A 19,729-nucleotide genomic window follows, 5' to 3' on the forward strand; every position below is an offset into this window, starting at 1 on the left:
TAAATAAATAAATTTATTTTTAAAAAAAGAAAGATCACAGCCACCTGGGGCTGAGATCCCATCTGAGGCTCTCATCCAAGTGCACTGGTTCTTGGCAGAATTCAGTTTTTTGCAGATGAAGGCACAGAGGTTCCCATTTTCTTGGTGGTGGTGCTGGGGACTTCTCCCAGCAACCAGAGACCACCCTCAGGTCCCTGCAGGCAGCCCCCACGGTGGGCAATTCACAGCACGGCTACCGGCTTCTTCAAGGTCAGCAGCGGACGCTGTCTCACGTCATATCCCTCTGACCTCAAGAAGGGCCAAGACACTCTTTTAAGGGTTCACCTGATTAGGTCAGGCCTACCCAGGATACTTTCCCTATTGATGAACTAGAAGTCAACCGACAGACGACCTGAGCAGTAACTAAGGGGAGTGAAATCCCACCGAGGGGAGGGGATTCCACGGCGTGCACACCAGGGGGTGCGACTCACAGGGGCCATCTCGGGATCCCACCTACCACAATCCCTGTAGTACAAAACTCTCTCTTTAACATCCCTATCACCCTAAGATTTCTAGAGTCTAAATTTTCCCTTCGATGACTAAGTCGGAAGCCATACGTTATGGACAAGATTTAGTGATCTACCAATTCTTTGTAGCACAAAGTCTCCATCAAAGCCCCAACCTCATACAACACATCTAGTATCTTCTGGCTCATCAATAAGCCATGGCAAGGCGGTGGCATATTCCAGGAGTTCTACCAGGCAGAGGTTTCGGCTCAGCCATCACTGTGGAAGAGACCGGTGGTGGCCACAGGGCCAATTGATCCATTAGGTACAGGAAGTGTAGAGACCAGCACCCATTTTTAGGGGCCCCCCAGAATGTTTTAATCTCTTTTAAAATAAGAAGAAACGAATAATAATGAAACATAATAACGAATCCAGCCTGGATTATATTCATCTTTATGCCAACACAGCTGTAAAATATAATTTTCCATCTTTTTTTTTGGTGGAGGAAGGGGTCCACAAAGATGAACGTTCCTACGGCCCCCAAAGGTCCAAAGGTGGGCCTGGCAGTGGTGCCCCTTCAAGGTACACATGGGTTTTCCTTGCACAGCCCCCCAGTGACTCCAGAGGGCATCTGACTCTGCCTCAGAAAGAGGACTCAGGCAAGCCCAGGGTCCTACAGTGGTGACCTTTGGACTAAGTGAATTGAAAATACTGAGTGACAAAGCAGGATAGATCCCCGGCCACTGCAGGACAGTGCTGATACGCTAATTAGTCTGATGGGAACATATCAGCCTGAAGTTATAAACACGGAGCTAATAAGGCCGTGTTTGGTCCCTGGATGAGCCCCATAGTTATGTCGGAGACCTAATGACCATCAACCACCTCACCGCTGGGAGCGGATGGCCTCCAGGGGGACGTAAGGACATAAACGAAGCAATTAAAACCCTCCTCAAACGCCAGGAAATGGGCATAAGACTATTTATTATCAACAATGTCAAGAGGATCATCATCTTATTAAAAAAGAAACAGAGAGAGGAGAAAATTGAGCGTGTCACTCGGTGTCAGAGGTAAGTATTAGGGTCACACTTGGGCATTAAGATGGAAGGGGCCAGAGACATACCAACACGAGCTAGAGGAAAGAAAGGACGGAAAGATGCCAAGATGGATAAAAGCATAAAGAAGAGGAAGAGGCTGAATGGGTGAAAAGGAAACCAGGATGGACAATGAAAGATGTAGGAAGAGGCAGGGGTGTCATCCCCCGCAAGAGCTGTGACACTGGGTCACACAGGGAGCCCTGTTATTAACGTACTTCAGCTCTTGTTCGTGAAACAAGGGGATTCAGACTGGATAGTCCCTAAGGCCTGTTCTACACCCAGCCGTCTATAAATCTATAAATTTCTAGTTCCAGACAAAGACATCAACTCTCACTCCATGGAAGACAGAATCCCACCAACTACTCCTCCTCCCCACCCTAACTTTCCAAGCCGCTGAGACAGTGCATCTTAAGGAAAAAGCCCCTGGCTGCAAGGTGGGACTCCATCCCAGGTGGGTCAGGGGGACAACCCAGCAGAGGGCAACAGCGCGGCCACCCCAGACCCTCAAGGGCGTCTCACGGGGCCGGAGGCTGGCACCTCTCACCGCAGCGCGTAGCAGGCCTGCCATTTCTCAGGTAGAGGCTCCTCGTGGGAACATCACACCCCGTGGGTTCTCGAGAGGAAGAATGCCCATCTCTTCCGAGGATGGATGCCCCCGGCTTCAAGGCGGGGCCTGAACAGAGGAAAATGTGACGCCCACACAAGCCAGCCCAGACTCTTTCAGGCAAGGGCGTTTCTCCCCTGAGGATGATCTGTAGATAACTCCCTCCCCATCACACAGGGAAGCCGGGGAAAGAGCCACACATGAAAGATGTGAACGTCTGGAAGGTGATATTGTATCTAGATATTCACGGACCTGCTACAGTTAGACACTATACCTTTTTACTATAGAGAAAGCACCCTGCCAAGAGGAATATGCATATACAAGTGTGTGTGTATGTGTGTGTGTGTGTGTGTGTGTGTGTGTGTGTGTGTCTGTTATTTGGAAGACCCAGATACAAATATATCATGGCAGAAGTCCTCAAATTGGCCTCCACATCAGAGTGCCCTCCTGGGAAGGAGGTCAAAGGACTGATGTGTACACTGACAGAGGTGGACTAATTTAGGAGAGAAAAATCACACGCATCCCTTCCCAAACTACAAAAAGAATCCACATGGAAAGCTCCGACACAGAGGAAAGAACCTTTTGCAAAAAAAAAAAAAAAAAAAAAACACAAACCCATCACAGACAAAAGGTACTGACTGCCTTTCTCTACCACATAGACACAGGTGGAAAAATATAGGAGGCATTCACACTATACACCTTCTGAGCGGATGCAGGAGGCCAGCAAACCAGCCCCCGATTAACGAGAGAGCCGGCTGGAGAGACAGTCACTGCCAGGATATGAGAGACACGAGGGAGGGTTAACTGTGTCCTGGCCCCTGGTCCACACATCTAAGGCGAGCACTTGCCTCTGCCTGCCCGCTTCTTTTCCACCTGCAGCTGATTTGTTGCTGTTGCCCACCCCGAGGGCAACTGGGATCATTCAGACCCCCCTCTCCCCCACCCTCCTCCTCCTCCTCCTCCTCCTCCTCCTCCTGGCAGCCTCATCCCTCCTCTAACCTGTAACATCCTCCTGCTTGCCCCGGGCACAGGGACGGGGAAAAAAGATTAATGTGCTCTCTGGGGGGAACCGGAAAGCAATACTGGGATTTGGCAGTAGAAGCAAATGCATATCTGGAAAATTAGCTGTTGCCCAAGAAACACCATGAGCTACAGGGGCGAGCAGGAAGGGAAGGCGTGTGTTATTGAATTTAGACGGGTGCCCCCGCACAGGTAAATACAGAGAGCCTGAGGCTCAGTGCAGGAAACAGTTTCGACCCATCATTGCAACCTGGCTGCTTGCTGTTCTTTGTCTCTTTTCCCCCCATTTCTAATTGTCCCCCCCCAGGACAATTGTGTGGAGGGAAGGACGTGAGAGACCGAAGGGCCACTGGCCGGGCTTAAGGTCACACGGACGCAAATGACTAATGGGGTGTCAGGTCCCCTCAGCCATCCCGACTGCAGCCCACCTGCCTCCGCCCAGATCCACACCTGGCCTGTGGGTGCAGGTGGGTGGGCGGAGCCGAGGGCCACGTGACGTCCGCAGAGGCCCCGCCTTCCACCCAACTTTCTCACCTTTACATTTGCAGTACTATTAATTTGGGCTGGTAATCAGGAGCTTATTACAGGTGACAAGCCATTCATCAGACGCTACCGCATTCAGGTCCCAGCTACACTGCACTAATACAGGATTTCCCTTTTATGCCTGAAACAAAGAAAATCCTGGGCATATGTGCTGTCGAACTGCCAGACAGGCAGGGAAGAGAAGCCACTAATAAGACAAAATATATTACAGCCCCATCAGCTTAATATCTACATGAGAAACCCAGCTTTGACATCTTGCTGAGGGCAAACTCGCTGATGAGAATTAAGTCAGCTGTAATACACCAGGATTTGCCCCAGAAGGCTCTTGTTCTATGCCTATTAAAAAGGCGACTGGGGGATTAGCTAAGAGAACGGCAATCCAGGGGGGCTTGAGTCAAAGGACTAGGAGTCCTGGGGTCACGCAGGGCTTCTGAGCTCCCCAGGCGGGGAGGGGAAGCTACCCCAACAAAAGCAAAGCAGAGAACCAATGGAAACACTTCTCCTGAAAGGACTCAGGCAAGCTCACCTCAGGGGGCCCGGCATCCTCAGAGCCCAGCCCACTGGGCTCTACTCCGTGTTCCCGCGCCACTGCACCTCCTCGGGATGCTTGGGACTCAGCATCCCCGCCCCCCTCTCCAGGGCGCAGGACACAGGCTGGCCGTCGTCGGCTGGACCTGCCCTGCGCTGCTGGAGGGTAAAACTGAAAGGCTGACTATCCTGCCTCGGAATCACCCAGACATCTTGTTTGCTCACATTCTGTGCTTTTTGACCAATCCTTGCTTACCCCAAGAGGGAGGTGGGAGGAGGGAGACGACAAAACACGGTGTGTTGGCTTGCTTTCTAGGGCCACCGCTCAGGACAGATTTGGGAATTGGTCGAGAGCTTGAGTTAAGGTGAGATTTCTGGTAGCCAGTTACCTCTAGAATCTGCTTGTAGAGATGATCAAGGTGTGTATTCACCATCCCTTGCGCCCACGCACACATTCTCATTTTCTATCTCTGAAAATCAGTTTATTTCTCAGGTGGCAAAGAAAGAAGTTCTAGGTGGATTGTTCAGCTGTGCCTCCTACAGGAAATGGCACAATGCCCCAATTTCAATGAAAATCTCAGCCCTTTATCCCCAAATCCCTCCTGACTGAGAACGTGCTTTCTCCTGTCTTCCATCCAGATGGAGAGCAAACATAAAAATCACGAGAGTGAGACCGCCATCAGCCCTTGCGATCAAGAGCTCTTCAAGGAGCTCTGACTGGAGCAGAGAGCAGATGGGCCATGGTTCCAAACAGCTCGAGTCCATCCTGGGCTGGAGCAGAGTGTGAGGGCCGCACCTGCGGGTCAGGCTCTTCCTTGCCCAGAAGGAGGACCACCCCGCCCCAGAGGAGGACTGCTGTTAGGAGCCCACGGCTCCCTGAATGGGCTTCCTCGCCCCAGTGTAACTGGGCACAAAACACCTGAATGGGTTCACAGTTTGTTTAACTAAAGAAGAGAAGCCAGAGGCAGTGAAGGGGCTGCAGACCTCCAATGAAGCCATTTGGGGAGACAGGATTTTATCTACAAAGCATCTGTGGTTTGCATAAAGGAGCTGAAATCTGACTCAGGGACACAGAGATCCAAGTTCTGCCTGCAACCTGCGGGGACTTGAGTGTCCCTCTAGGATGAGAGTAAAGACGTTTATACGAGTTGAGCAGGACGCCTCGCATGCGATAAGCCCTCAATTAATATCAGCTGTGATCACCATCAACATCATTATTATTACACGCAATACTATTACTGGGACTGTCTTAGCAGTGGAAACACAAGGAAGGAGAAAAAATGGACTCGTTATAGTCTGTCAATCACTCAGACCTAAGTGAGTGGATAAAAGCGTATCCAAAGCAGAACAGAAAGAGACATTTTATGATTATCAGCCACTGCTTTCTCCCTACGCCACGGATGACAAGCCCCATGGGCTGTCACTTCAGGAAAGTGCACGGTGAGAACCAGCGGGCAGAAAGGGGTGGAGGAAAGGGCCCGGAGCCCGCCCCGGTTTGGCCATTACCATACAGATTGCTCCCCTCCACCCCGACCCCGCCCCTTCCGCTTGACAGATTCATTCTGTGGTCTCCCCATCCAATCATAAGCCTAATATTTACCCAGAGAAAGCAGTATTTGTGTGCGTTGCCATCGAAAATCCAATAAGTATGAAGAAGAAAAGAAGCTGCCTGCGTATGAGGCATGAGGGCAAACACAGCAAGCTCTTTAAAGAGCCATTGTGATAATCAATACCCTCTCCCATTTCCATTCAGGGTCCCTGGGCCAACCAAGACTTAATCATTATTTTCCATCATTACATCCCTCAGAGAAGCTTAAAAAGGAAAGGTCATTGTTTCAAAGTTTGCTCTACTCTATTTGCCAAACACAGATTATTTCCTGGGGTCCGTGGGGCTCCCTTCCCAGACTATATCAACCAAAGGCAGCCGCACTGGGCCTTCTGGAGCTGACTTCAGAAACAGAATATTGTTCCACCTGTGGAAATCACTTTAGTCATCACATTCAGTTGCCTGGCCTCCTACCCCAGCCTCCTCTGCCAGGGTGAGGTTTTGGACAGACCTCTCATTGGACATTTTTTTTTCCTTTGTCCAGAACTCAAAAAATAAATACCAAACTCTGTGGTAGGTCGGGCAGGAAGGAAGGGGATGCTGTGGGTTGCTGGACACCATGACCAGCTCCTTCAGTCTGATTCCTTTCTCTCCAGCAACCACAGAGACTTCCAGCCGAGCCCTCGTGCCCACCAAGGATACCTCCAGGCCTTCTTCTGCTTGTCCTTTTTATTTAGGGAATTTGAGCTCACAGTAAAATAGAGAAATTATGCAATCTCTCTTTTCCTTGAACGGAAGTCAGTTCAAATAACTAGTTAAGATTAGGTTGGAAGAAACATAAAACCCTACTGCAGTGCCTCAAACACATAAAGGGTTTATCTGTCTCACTCAGCAAGAAGGCCAGGGTACAGTGGATCCAACGCTGCCAGGAGGAACCATGCTCCTTCTGGCTTCCCGCCCCGTCGCCCTCAGTGATGGGTGCGGCATCCCCGGGTGCTTCACATTGGTCCATGAAGGAGAAGGGGTCGGGAGAAGATGAGAAGGAAAGCCGTCCCTTAAGACTTCTCTGCCAACCCTATCACGTGGGTCTAGCTGCAAGGGAGGCTGCCAGACTGAGGATTCGTAGCTGGCACATCACTAGATCCAACAACTTTGGGGTTCCATCAGAAAGGAAGAAGGAGTGAGTGGAGACAAGCAGACCTCACTTTACTGCGCTTCGCAGATACTGCATTGCTGCGCCATTGCTGGCTTGAAGGTGGGAATGGCCACGTGAGAAGGAATGTGGGTGGCCTTGAGGGGCTGAGAGAGGCCCCGGGCTAACAGCCAGCAAGGGAACAGAGACCTCACTCCTACAACCCAGCTGAGTTCTGCCAGCAGGAACGAGCTTGGAAGGGCATCCAAGCTCCAGGTGTCGATGCTGCCAGCCAACATCTTGACTTTAGCCTGTGAGGTCCCAGCAGACAACCCAGCCACGGCAGCCCAGGCTTCTGACCTACAGAACTCTGGGTGCTGTTGAAAGCCACTCAGTGCGTGGTAGTTTGTTACAGAGCAAGAGAAAGCCAACACAGCAGGGCAGAGCAAGTGGTGTGGCCCAGGGGCCTGGTCCGTGCAGGACAAGGCCCATACTGTACATCACTGAGGCAGTGGGACAACGGCCCCTGGCCCTGGTGAGGTACGCCTGCAACAAGATTTAGATTTACCACCTGCAGAAGCGTCAGAGAATGGGAAGAAGCCAAGAGCAGCTCCCTACCGCGCCCAGAGAGGGGCTCAGCAGGGTAGGTGGAGACTCCCCGCAGCGTGCCAGCCCCTTATATAATAGACACAAACCAAAGAGCTCAACAGAAACCCTCACACAGCAACAATGAGTGCGGGGAGGTGAGATGAGAGCCACATTAGTGGTGAGATCCAAAGGGCAACAGCTCCCAAAGTAAATAAATGCCTTCATTCAACAAAGCACTAAAGTGGCTCAGACGGCTGGGAAAGCACCAGCAGCGAGCCAGCTGCCTTGGAGATGGAAGGTACCCAGGAAATCGACTCTGTCAGCATCCGTTCCCAGGGGCCTCTCACCCACATAGCTGTGGGAATGAGAACCAGCTGTGAGTCAGCGGACCACCAGGGAAACGGTGACACAGTGTCAGTCCCCAAAGCTCTCCATCATCGTCCGCTTCCTAGCTGGCTGTTGGGAGCCATGGGGGCCACCAGCCTCCAGCCTGCAGGCAGAACTAGGGAGCCAGAGAACCCGGCTGCCCCCAGCTTCCGGGCCGGGCCCCCATCTGTAAACGCTAGGATAGCACTGACCTTACCTGCCCCTGCGGGTTTCCTTCCTTCCTTCCATCCGCAGATATTTCCTGAGCATTTACCGATGTCACCCCCTGTGCTGGGTGCCGGCGACCCAGCTGGGACCAAGCCTGACAGCTCCTGCCCTCAACGAGTCTACATTCCGGTTGGGGAGACACTTGGTCAAGAAGCAAAACACACTGCTGCAGAGCAGAAATCAACACCACACTGTAAATCAACTATACTTCAATTAAATTTTTAAAAAGTTTTTAAATTCAAAAAAAAAAGAAGCAAAACACAAACACACAGAAACAAACCGGGGAGTGAAGGATGGCGACAAGTCGTAGGAAGGACATGAACTGGGAGAGCCACGCACATCGCCGGGAGGTTGGGGAGGAGGAGAGACTTGCGCCGAGGCAGCCGCGCACAGAGCTGCTCAAAGCCTAGCAGGCAGGGAGCAGGGGGCACAAAGCCCCGGAGGAGGGACGGGGCTTGGCGAGCTCACGGTGACCCAGGCAGAAGCCAGAGGCCACGGCTTGACCTTTTCCTTAGTTCTAAGTGCAAAGGAAAGTTGTCAAAGGGTTCTGAGCAGGGAGGCAGCGTGCTGTGATGTATGTGCCAGTGGCGGGGGGGGGTGGGGTGCAGGGGGACCTGCGGGGAGGCTCCTGCAGAGGGAACTCCAGGAAAGAGCCCATGATGGATTAGGACGTCAGCAGTGGAGATACAATGGATTCCAGAGACCTTTCGAGAAAAGAGCCAATAGCACTTCTCTGTGAGAATGAAACGAAATGACAGATCTTTATTCTCATCACGTGCTCACTGCAGGCCGACTCTGGATAAGACGATGCCCCCAGCCCCTTCCAAGAGGTGTCCGTCAAGCCAGAAACTTAGCAGACAAAGACGAATCCGTGGCACCGATAATCCGCTAAGGGAGTGTTGAGAGAGAGGAGTGCGGGCCCCATCTGAGAGCACGTCGGGTCAGGGAAAACCCCATCTGTCCTCAGCTGGCACTTGAGAAGCAGCAAGAAGACAGAACATTCTAGGAAAGGAGACTGGGAAGGCGTGGAAACATCCGATGCTGGAAATCATTCTGGAACCATCTGTCTCCTCCCTACTCAGTTGACTGCAAAGAGGCCATTCAACGGGGCTCGCCCCCAATCCCACCTACAACGTCAGACCTAAACAAATCGTGCCTAGAGCAGGTGGCGTGCCAGGAGACAAAGACCTCAGGCCAAGCGGCTGGCAGATTCTCAAACCAGTGCTGCGGCCACCCAAGGTGTGGGAGGCGTGCCGAGGCAGAGCCGCTCGCCAGCTTCCTGTGACCTGCCCTCTCCCCCCGTGCCTGGATCCACTGACCGCCACACCCGTTGTCCAGGTGGGACAGCAGCCCTTCTCTATCCCCAGCCAACCTGGTCTGTTAGGATCATGACATCCATCTCTGCGTCTGTAACTCCCTCCACCAGAAGCTGTGCCAGGATGCTGGCCAGGCATCCCGCCTCTCCTGGGAAAACCCAGCAGAATCAGACCCAGCTCCTGCCTGAGTCCAAGCATCTCCAGTGCGTGTAAACTCCCAATGCCACGGCCCCACAACTCATGGGCTCCGGACCTTTTGGGGTGTTAACAGTGGACTGAACTGGTCTAAATTTCTCACATTCCTTTAGACACTGTGGTTCAGATAGCTCAACCGTTTTGGGGAGTTTTGTGTATAGCCCGTACACACCTACCCTCCCCACCTTCCTACTACTTCTAGCTTCCTTCCTGGGCCACCCCCAGCCTATTCCTCTGAAGTTCCAGAGTGACTGACAGCTCACCCAAAGCATAAGGAGTGAGAGCCGGATAACTGCTCCTGGAAGATCTCGATCAAATCCTCTAAAGCTTTTAGAGTCGCACGTCTTGGTCTTTAACTGGTGCACACAGGGATCTTGTTAAACCCCGATTCTGATTCAGTGGCACAGGGTCAGAGCTCCGGGTTCTGTACTTCTAACAAGCTCCAGGTAATGCTGATGTGTAGGTTATGGACCACACCTTGAGTGGGAAGGTCTCAGATGAGACTGGAGTATCCCAGACACAGTCCTGTCACAATCCGCACCCACCAGCTCTAACATCTCCCAGCCTACTTCCTAATACAGTTCCGTAGATAGGACGTGGAAATACACATCACAAGTGGAGATGACGGCACCAACTGTGACGAAGCATCTTGTACTCACAAATACCTAAATGCACGTGAGAAATGAGGGTTAGAGACCAAAGATGAGCCCTACTGAACTTCTGGCTAAAATACTTCAGTAGTCCTTGTTCTTTCGCTATCCCATTACTGCCATCCAGTAAGTTCCTAAAGCAAAGGAATAATGACACTCAGCCTTGAATGGTGTGATGCTTACACCCAGCTTTGAGAGATGGAACTAGTGCTTCCTGGCGAGGATGGGGTGGGACCCACAATGCACACCACTGGGCTGCTTCCTTAGTTTTATTGCAAAATCTCGGAAGGAAACGGACAAAGCTAAAACATGGTGGGCCTGCAAGGAGGCCCCAGGCTTTCCTTGGAGTGACCACTGCAGTGGGGTTCACCAAAGGGAAACACTCAAGTCACTGAAACACAAGGCAACATCCACAGAGCTGACCTGAAGAACCCACCAGGCAACATAGCTGAGTAAACAACAAATCGCACCAGCAGGAGAGCTCCGAGAGCCTGGGGACCCCCCTCATAAGAACAGTTACTCATCTCAACTGCCTTCCTTGCGGCTACAGAGGAACTGGGAATGGGAACAGTCCACTTGTCAAAATGTTTCCACCCCTAAGTAGATGCAGGGCCAGAAGACACACCAGGAGCTGAAGCCCCTTTTCTGTCCAGCTGAATCACGGCTCCTCTCGCCTAAGTGGACTCCCAGCCAAAGCACAGCCGGAACCCTGCAGTAGAGCCAACGCCAGCCAGGGCACCTGGAGGGAACAGGTGCCACACCCTGGAGCAGAGAGTCAGCACATGCTGCCGAGGAGACCTGGGGAAATCAGGAAAGAGGTGTCAATGAGCCAGTGGGCTGTTTCCCACTGTAGGGTCACAAGCATCTTTTGGTAGTTAAGGAGGAGGAAGGATGAAGATGTAAGGGAAGGCCATACTCTACCATGAAACAAAGTCCAGATTCTGTGAGGTTTGGCACCTGAAGGAGAATCATCAGGCAGAGAAAGTGCTCTGGGGGTGCCTCACTCTTCGGCATCCTTGACCTTGATGGCGCCACACAGAGAAAAGTGGAAAGTGAGGAAGAAAAGGGTAGAGGCAAAATGCCTGTGAGGCTGCGCCGACCCTCTGGGGATGTACTGTAGCCGCTGCACTTGTCGTGTGAAAGAGTGACGGTCCCACGATCCTGGGAGTGAAGCTGCGCTTTGCAGGCCACTTGCTCTTAGCCTTTTTGCTTATTTCCTTGTCATCCTCCCTCCCTCTAAAAACGTCAGCCTGTCTCAGCAAAGAAGGATCAGGCATTTGGGTCCATACGTCCGTGTTAAAGGGGGAGTGATATCAGTCAAAGTGAAGATCGGGGAAAGAGTTGGATCTTGTTAGGTGCCTGCCGTGGAGTCATCCATCCTCCAATCTAAAACCTCAGGCTCTGCGTTTTCCTTAAACAAAATGGAAGTTATGGGCTTCCCTGGTGGCGCAGTGGTTGAGAATCTGCCCGCCAATGCAGGGGACACGGGTTCGAGCCCTGGTCTGGGAAGATCCCACATGCCGCAGAGCAACTGGGCCCGTGAGCCACAATTACTGAGCCTGCGCGTCTGGAGCCTATGCTCCGCCACAAGAGAGGCCGCGATAGTGAGAGGCCCGCGCACCACGATGAAGAGTGGGCCCCGCTTGCCGCAACTAGAGAAAGCCCTCGCGCAGAAACGAAGACCCAACACAGCCATAAATAAATAAATAAATAAATAAATAAATAAATAAATAAAATTAAAAAAAAAAAGAAGGCAGTTATTTTTGCTAAAAGATTCTCACTTAAGATAATAATAGTTAATATCAGCTGAAATGTCAGGGACGGAGATTATTGCTTTACATGGATATTTTCATTTAACTCTCTCAGACGATCCTATGGGGCAAAAGTGACTTTTTTGTCCTCATTTTACCAATGAGGAAACTAAGACTTGGAGAGCTGAATGAACTTCCTTAAGGATACACACATGGTAAATCTTGGAGGAGCCGGGAAATAAAAGCCAGGCGATTTGACTCCAGAGTTCTGCTCTTACGATGACCACCTATGCCACTTCCCACCACCCAAGATGCCATAAATACCAGGACTATGGTATTTATGGCTCCAACAGTAACTCCAACAGTAACTTTGAGGTAACAGGAAACTTTGGCTCCAACAGTAACTTTGAGGTAACAGGAGACTTTGGCTCCAACAGTAACTTTGAGGTAACAGGAAAAGGGATGGAGAGGGAGGTGCACAGACCAGAAAGAGGGGAAGGTCACCAGCTTGGTCAGAAGTCCTCCAAGCAGGGTCCACCCCAGCAATCCCTAGAGTTCCCAGCAACAGCCATCCCAAAAGAGTTTTTAGACTCTGGCTGAGCTGGTTTCCTGGTTGGCCTTTGAGGTACGGAGCATGGCTCTCTCTCCTTGACTTGCAAGTACAATAATGCCCTAGACTCAGGCTTCTGGAGTGTCACCTCCCTGAAGCTCTGAGAGCCACCGTCTCAGGAGCCTGCCATCCCTAGAGGACCCTTCACTAAGCAAACCACTTTCTGCCTACACTGGGCATCTAACAACCCCTTTTTGGTTTACTTTCCCATTCCACTTGCCATCTGGTGAGTCTTTGCCCAAGGAGACCAAGAATTCAACAAAAAAACAAACAAACAAAAAAGTCAGGGACTCCAAAAGTGGTTATGCCATTGCCCCTTTGATACTCAAGCCCAGGAGAAGCCAAAGAAAATCGTATCAAATGGCTGATTTACTTGCTTTAAACATATTCACTCCAGCTCAAGGAGGCTTTAGTCTGGTTAGCATCTGAGATACTTCTGCACGCTTGGTTTCTTCTCTGCAAAGGCTCTGCTGAGTTTGCTAAAAGCCATTTAAGTCTCCAACGGATACTTCCTAAGCTATGTTTCCCAGCTGGCAAAATGCCCTCTGTCCCTCAAGTGACTGCTTCCCTATTTGGGAACCTGGGGCTGTTAACTTACTCTGAAGAGCTCTCTGACTGCAAGCCTGATGTCCAGGGAACAGCACAAAGTTTTTAGGTCACATGCCTTATAAGAAAAAGCCATTCATTGAAGCCAAGTAGGATTCTAGAATCCATTTCTCACCTCTGCTTTGTCCCACTCCTTCGTCTCGTTTTAACAGAAAAATAAAAGGACTGCCTTAGTCAATATTGTTCAAAAATAGAATATACCATTTTGCGAAATAATAGGTTTCTGGTTCATAGAATTGTCCAAAAACAGAGGGCACCATGACCACCTGTTAGACAAGCTGAAGCCAAGATTTCCATACTGGGTGGACTGTCTACCCGGAGGCCACCAGGTCCCTTCACCTTTAGGTCCTGTCCCTGTGGCTCATACGGTCACTCCATGGATTCCCTCCCCACCCAGGACACTTTAACAGCAGCTGCAATGCTCCTTTTGCTGGTACGCTAGACTCTCATTCATCCAACCTTCTGCAAAGCCAGCCCTACGAGGTGAACACGAAATTATCCCCACTGTCCTGAAAACACAGGATTAGAGCTTTGGAAATCAGACAGAATGGGGTCCAATGCACAGCTTCACCGTTTTGTTTTTTTTTTTTTAGCCATTTAACCTTGGGTACATTATTTAACTACTCCAAGTTTGGGTTTCACCAACCGTAAAATAGGAGCAAATATTGCCTATGGTTCTAAAGTTTAAATAAAATCACCTGTGCATTGTGTAGCTCAGGATGCCCGGCTGTGAAGGGCACCAGTAAACGTGCACTTTCTCTGCTCTGCTCCTCTGAGCACCCTGCCTCTCTGCCCCTGCCTATTCTGTAGGTTGATCTTGGACAAAATGACAGATCCAGAGAGATCTGAGTCACAGAAGCTTACTTAACAACACGGGCTGGACACATTTTGACAAGTCCACATCCAGCCTCCAACTTCATGACTTAACTCTTCACAGCAGATGCTCCAAACCTTCTCTTCTCCTCTTTAGCTTCCAATCAATAATCAAATATCTGCCAAACAGCTAGTCTTCTGAAATCATCAAACTTGAAGTTGAATCATCAAACTAGATCCCACATGCATGCCGTAACTAAGAGTCCACATGCTGCAACTAAAAGATCCCACGTGCCGCAACTAAGACCCAGCGCAGCCTAAATAAATAAATAAATACTTTTTAAAAAGATGCCCACACACAAGCACACTTCTGTGTGATACACACGACCCCATCTCCCTCCGGTTTGTTTGAGATCCTGAACTGCCCTCTTGCCCTTTAAGTGCACGGGTTTTGTTTGTTTGTTTCGTTTCATTTGTTTCTTGGCCACACCAAGTGGCTTGCGGGATCTTAGTTCCCTGACCAGGGATTGAACCTGGGCCCCCGGCAGTGGAAGTGCCGAGTCCTAACCACTGAACCACCAGGGAAGTCCCAAAGGGCATGGTTTTTGTCTCCTCCAAGAGTCTGTACAGTTCTTGAGGACATGGACCTCCCTTTCTCCTCTGTTTCTCCACCATGCCTGGAACAGTGCTGGGTTCAGTTATTGCTTGAACAAAGCAGGAAACATCAGCTAGAGCTGAAAGGGCCGAACTTATGATGAAAGATAAACCCATAGGATAGATGGCTTTATGGCAAAACAGCTATAAAACCCCCAGAGAGCATGATGACAAAAACATTAGTGTTCCCATAAGAGCTGCTCAAATATAAAGCCAATCTTGCTCTTTTTTTTTTTTTTGTAAAAAAGAACAAGTCTTGTGTTAATGAACTTCCCCACATCTGCCCCAATTTCAGTGTTAAATATTTTGAATTATTTGGGCTATTTTCCAGAATTTCATTGTATCCGTAGGCTTTTTGCTGTTCCCAGTCAGGCAGCCCCATCACTCAGATTGGGGAGAAAAGGAAACCAAAATTATTGATAAAGATGTTATTGTATATACATGTCAGAGAATCATCTAAAGAACAACAACTGTCAATAAGAGTATTCACTTTGGCAGTTCAGTACAAATAGTCTGGAAAAATCAATAATTTTCCTATGCAAAAACAATAGCCAGATAGAATATATTATGAAAGAAAAGATCCCATTTACAACAGAAACTAAAGGAAATGCAATACCCAGGAATACACTCAAAGAGAAATATGAAAAATCCTGATGAAGAAAACTGAAAATGCTACCAAGAGACATAATCAATGACTTGCATAAGTGGAGTTGCATACCTTGTCCTTAGATAGGAAGTCTCATCATCCTAAATCTGTCACTTCTGCCTAAATGAATCTATAAATTTGAAACAAACCCCATAAAAATACCTACAAGATGCTACTGAAACTAGAAGGTTGATTCTAAAGTTTGCATGGAGAATCAGTCTATAAGAATAACCAAGAGGGACTTCCCTGGTGGTGCAGTGGTTAAGAATCCGCCTGCCAATGCAGGGGACACGGGTTCGATCCCTGGTCGAGGAAGATCTCACATGCCGCGGAGCAACTAAGCCCGTGTGCCACAACTACTGAGCCTACGCTCTGGAGCCTGCGAGCCACAACTACTGAGCCCACATGCCACAACTACTGAAGCCCATGCGCCTAGAGCCCATGCTCTGCAACAAGCCCATGCTTCTGCAATGAGAAGCCCACACACCACAGCAACGAAGAGTAGCCCCCGTTCACTGCAACTAGAGAAAGCCGGCATGCAGCAACAAAGACCCAATGCAGCCAAAAAATAAATAAATAAATTTATTTATTTAAAAAACAAAGAAAAAAGAATAACCAAGAAACTTTTGAAAAGGAAAAGTAATACGGGTCGGGGGGGGGACTAACAGACAATGAAACAAAATTCTAATCGCTGAAACAGCATAGACACGACTCGATAGACCACAAAAGGTTAAAGCAGCACTGTACGATAAAAATATAGTGTGAGATGCTCAACATCACTAATTATTAGAGAAATGCAAATCAAAACTACAATGAGGTTTCACCTCACACCAGTTAGAATGGGCATCACCAGAAAATCTACAAACAACAAATGCTGGAGAGGGTGTGGAGAAAAGGGAACCCTCTTGCACTGTTGGTGGGAATGTAAATTGACACAGCCACTATGGAGAACAGTATGGAGGTTCCTTAAAAAAATAAAAATAGATTTACCATATGATCCAGCAATCCCACTACTGGGTGTATACCCAGAGAAAACCATAATTCAAAAAGACACATGCACCCCAATATTCAATGCAGCACTATTTACAATAGCCAGGTCATGGGAGCAACCTAAATGCCCATTGACAGATGAATGGTTAAAGAAGTTGTGCTACATATATACAATGGAATATTACTCAGCCATAAAAAGGAACGAAATTGAGTCATTTGCTGAGACATGGATGGATCTAGAGACTGTCATACAGAGTGAAGTAAGTCAGAAAGAGAAAAACAAATATCGTATATTAACGCATGTATGTGGAACCTAGAAAAATGGTACAGATGAGCCGGTTTGCAGGGCAGAAGTTGAGACACAGATGTAGAGAACAGACGTATGGACACCAAGGGGGGAAAACTGCAGTGGGGTGGGGATGGTGGTGTGCTGAATTGGGCGATTGGGATTGACATGTATACACTGATGTGTATAAAATTGATGACTAATAAGAACCTGCAGTATAAAAAAAAAAAAAAAACAAAACAACTAATACTAAACTTTCATTGGGTTATTTGTGTGGAAATATGTTAATATAAATGTTTCAGACATTACATGAAATTTCTAAAAATCTTATATGTTCTGGTATAATGTTATAAATCATAATTCTAGTTATTACTTTAAAATGTCTATCTCAGAAATAACTAAATTTCCTTGTCAATTGCATTATTATGAACTTTCATCAAATCTTTAACCGTGGTCATTTTTAAGTCTTTTGTCATTTACAGATAGTTCTGGGTGTACTGTGATGCTTTTGCAAATATGTTCCTATAAAAGGCTTTCATCTTCAAGAAATTCCTGGAAAAGACTCTGACAAGTACAGGTTTCTGGTAACTGACTGTACTGCTGAACTGAATGAATAAGCATTTTCAGAACTCTAATGAAAAACTGATGAACTCATAAAAGTGCTAACAAAAGATCAAGATGAAAAAAAAAATTAATTACATGGGACTGAGTGAACTGATGAGGATGATTATAATTTTTGTGACTTTCTGTTTGAATTTTAAAAAAAATCCCACAAGGACTCAGAAGCAAAGAATATACAAATCAATTTTCACTGCAAAGTAAAGGAGCTGTTACAGTGGAGGATTACTGGACTGAATGTCAATATTATGACATAGCATGAGCGTGTTTCGTGTTTGGTAATTGCAATCATTGTTGCTTTTGTTGTGGTCATCCATGTACAATGCTTGGTGTCAGTCTATTTATCTCTTGTAAAAATAAAATACAGTGTGTGTGTGTGTGTGTGAAAAAAAAAATATATATAGTGTGAGCCACAAATACAATGTTAAATGTTTTAATAGCTACAATAAACATGGTAAAAAGAAATGGGTGAAATCAATCTCAGTAATATATTTTATGTTACCCAATACATCCAAAATATTACCACCTTAACATGTTGGCAATAAAAATTTACTAATGAGATATTTTATATATATGCATATATATGTATGTGTGTGTGTGTGTATATATATATTTAGTAAATCTTCCAAATCTGGTGTGTAAATGGTGTGTGTAAAATTTTACATTTACAGCACATCTCAGTTTGGGCTAGCCACATTTCATATGCCGAACAGCTACATATGGCTAATGGCTGACACGTTATTCACCTTAGGACTAAAAAATCCAGAAATGAAAAATAAATACTTCCTCTAATTTACTGAATAATATAGTTGGCATTTCATACCAATGGAGAAAAGATGTATTATTCAACAAATTAGGTATTAGGACTTCCAGGAGCCATCTGGAAATACATGGATCCTAATCTCTACCTCACTTCTTATACCAAAATGGATTCCAGATGGATCAAATGTTTAAATGGAAAAAATGGAAACAAAGGCATAGAAAAAGTAGATAGTATTTTGAATCATCTTGGAATGAGGAAGACTTTACTAAGTAAGACTCAAGAAAAATTATTAAGTTCAAATAAGTACAAATTAAATGAAAATCTACATAGAAGCACCATAAAGTTGTAAGTGACAAGCTGAGAAAATAATTGTGATAATATGACAGATAATTTCCTCAGTATAAAAGCAACTCCAAAATAATAATAAGACCAACAACACAATAGAAAAGTAATAGAAAGATACAGACGATTCACAGAAAGGGAAATATAAATGGCTTTGAAACATATGGAAAGATGCCCAAGCTGACTTATAAGAAGAGAATGCCCCAAAAGACTCCACAAAATACCATTCTGTCTATCCCTATTGATAAAAAAAAAAAAAAAAAAAAAAATCCAAAAGTTTGCTAAAACCCCACAGTGTTGAGGGTGTCCTTCTCAGACATCGCTGGTTAAAGTGTGAATTGGTACAAGCTCTACAGAGGGCAACTGGGGAATTTCTATAAAAATGGAAAATTCACAAACCATTGTATAATCCTACTCTTAGGAATTTCGACTAAAGACATGTTCACATGGACCCAACTGTACACAGTAGATATTCTCCCTTCTGATGTGACACAAACTGGTCATTAGTTAATTTTAATAGTGGACAAAGGGTTGAATCTCCCTTCCCCAAATAATTTTAATTTCAAGCAAATAAATGTGCGTTAACCTGCCCGTCCTATGATGTTAACACAGAAGCCATTTCAGTGCATCTAGGTCAACTGATCAAGTCTGGCTTCATCTACATTGCAAAAATCATACCCACAATATTTCATTTACAATCTTCCGATTTGGCTTCTTTAAAGTGGTGTAAGGACTTAAAGATGTGAGAAGAAATCTGAAAACAGAAGCGTTCTCAATTTTTCTGATTCATTGCCCAGTCTTTGACAGCTGTCTCTGCTATGCCTTATTTGACAGAAATTTGGTGATTCAACACTAGCAAATCTATTCAAAGTGGTTGACTGAACTTTCATCAAAACTCCTTTTCCTTTTTCACCCTCCTATTTCATCAATTTGTGTAATATTTGGTTACATCAAACGATTGCAACAAATACAACTGGCATAAACAGTTGCATTAAACAACTGACTCTGGGGGAGCTGAAGACAGGGCAGGATCTCACCAGTTGGTATTCAAAGTGTTACAGGTAACAAACACAGAGCGTCTGTTAATCAAGCAACTCCATTAAGTCAAGTTCAACATCAATAAAAAATGTCTATTTAATGGACCAGGATAGTCACTGCACCACTGTTTATAAGAGTAAAAGCATGTGAATCAACCTAAATGTCCCTCAACAGGGGACTGGTTTTAAAAGTTACAGGGCCTCCATTTGATGGAATACTATGCAATTGTTAAAAAACAACACCAAAAACCAAAAAACCTAGATGGCTCATTGAGATGTGCTGATATAGAACCCTTCTCTAAGAGTTGATGAAATCAG

The 19,729-nt window shown here is 47.0% G+C and overlaps 1 protein-coding gene and 1 non-coding gene across 7 annotated transcripts in view; both read right to left on the reverse strand.

Annotated features, from left to right (window-relative positions):
- Positions 1-19,729, reverse strand: part of SLC39A11 (solute carrier family 39 member 11) — a 422,853-nt gene that overhangs the window by 247,227 nt on the left and 155,897 nt on the right. The gene's annotated exons all lie outside the window — the stretch shown is intronic.
- Positions 14,588-14,660, reverse strand: TRNAG-UCC (transfer RNA glycine (anticodon UCC)). Its single transcript has one exon. It is a non-coding gene; the product is annotated as a tRNA-Gly (tRNA).

Source organism: Eschrichtius robustus, chromosome 20 (genome assembly GCF_028021215.1).
Source record: "Eschrichtius robustus isolate mEscRob2 chromosome 20, mEscRob2.pri, whole genome shotgun sequence".
In the NCBI taxonomy this organism is placed as follows: domain Eukaryota; kingdom Metazoa; phylum Chordata; class Mammalia; order Artiodactyla; family Eschrichtiidae; genus Eschrichtius; species Eschrichtius robustus.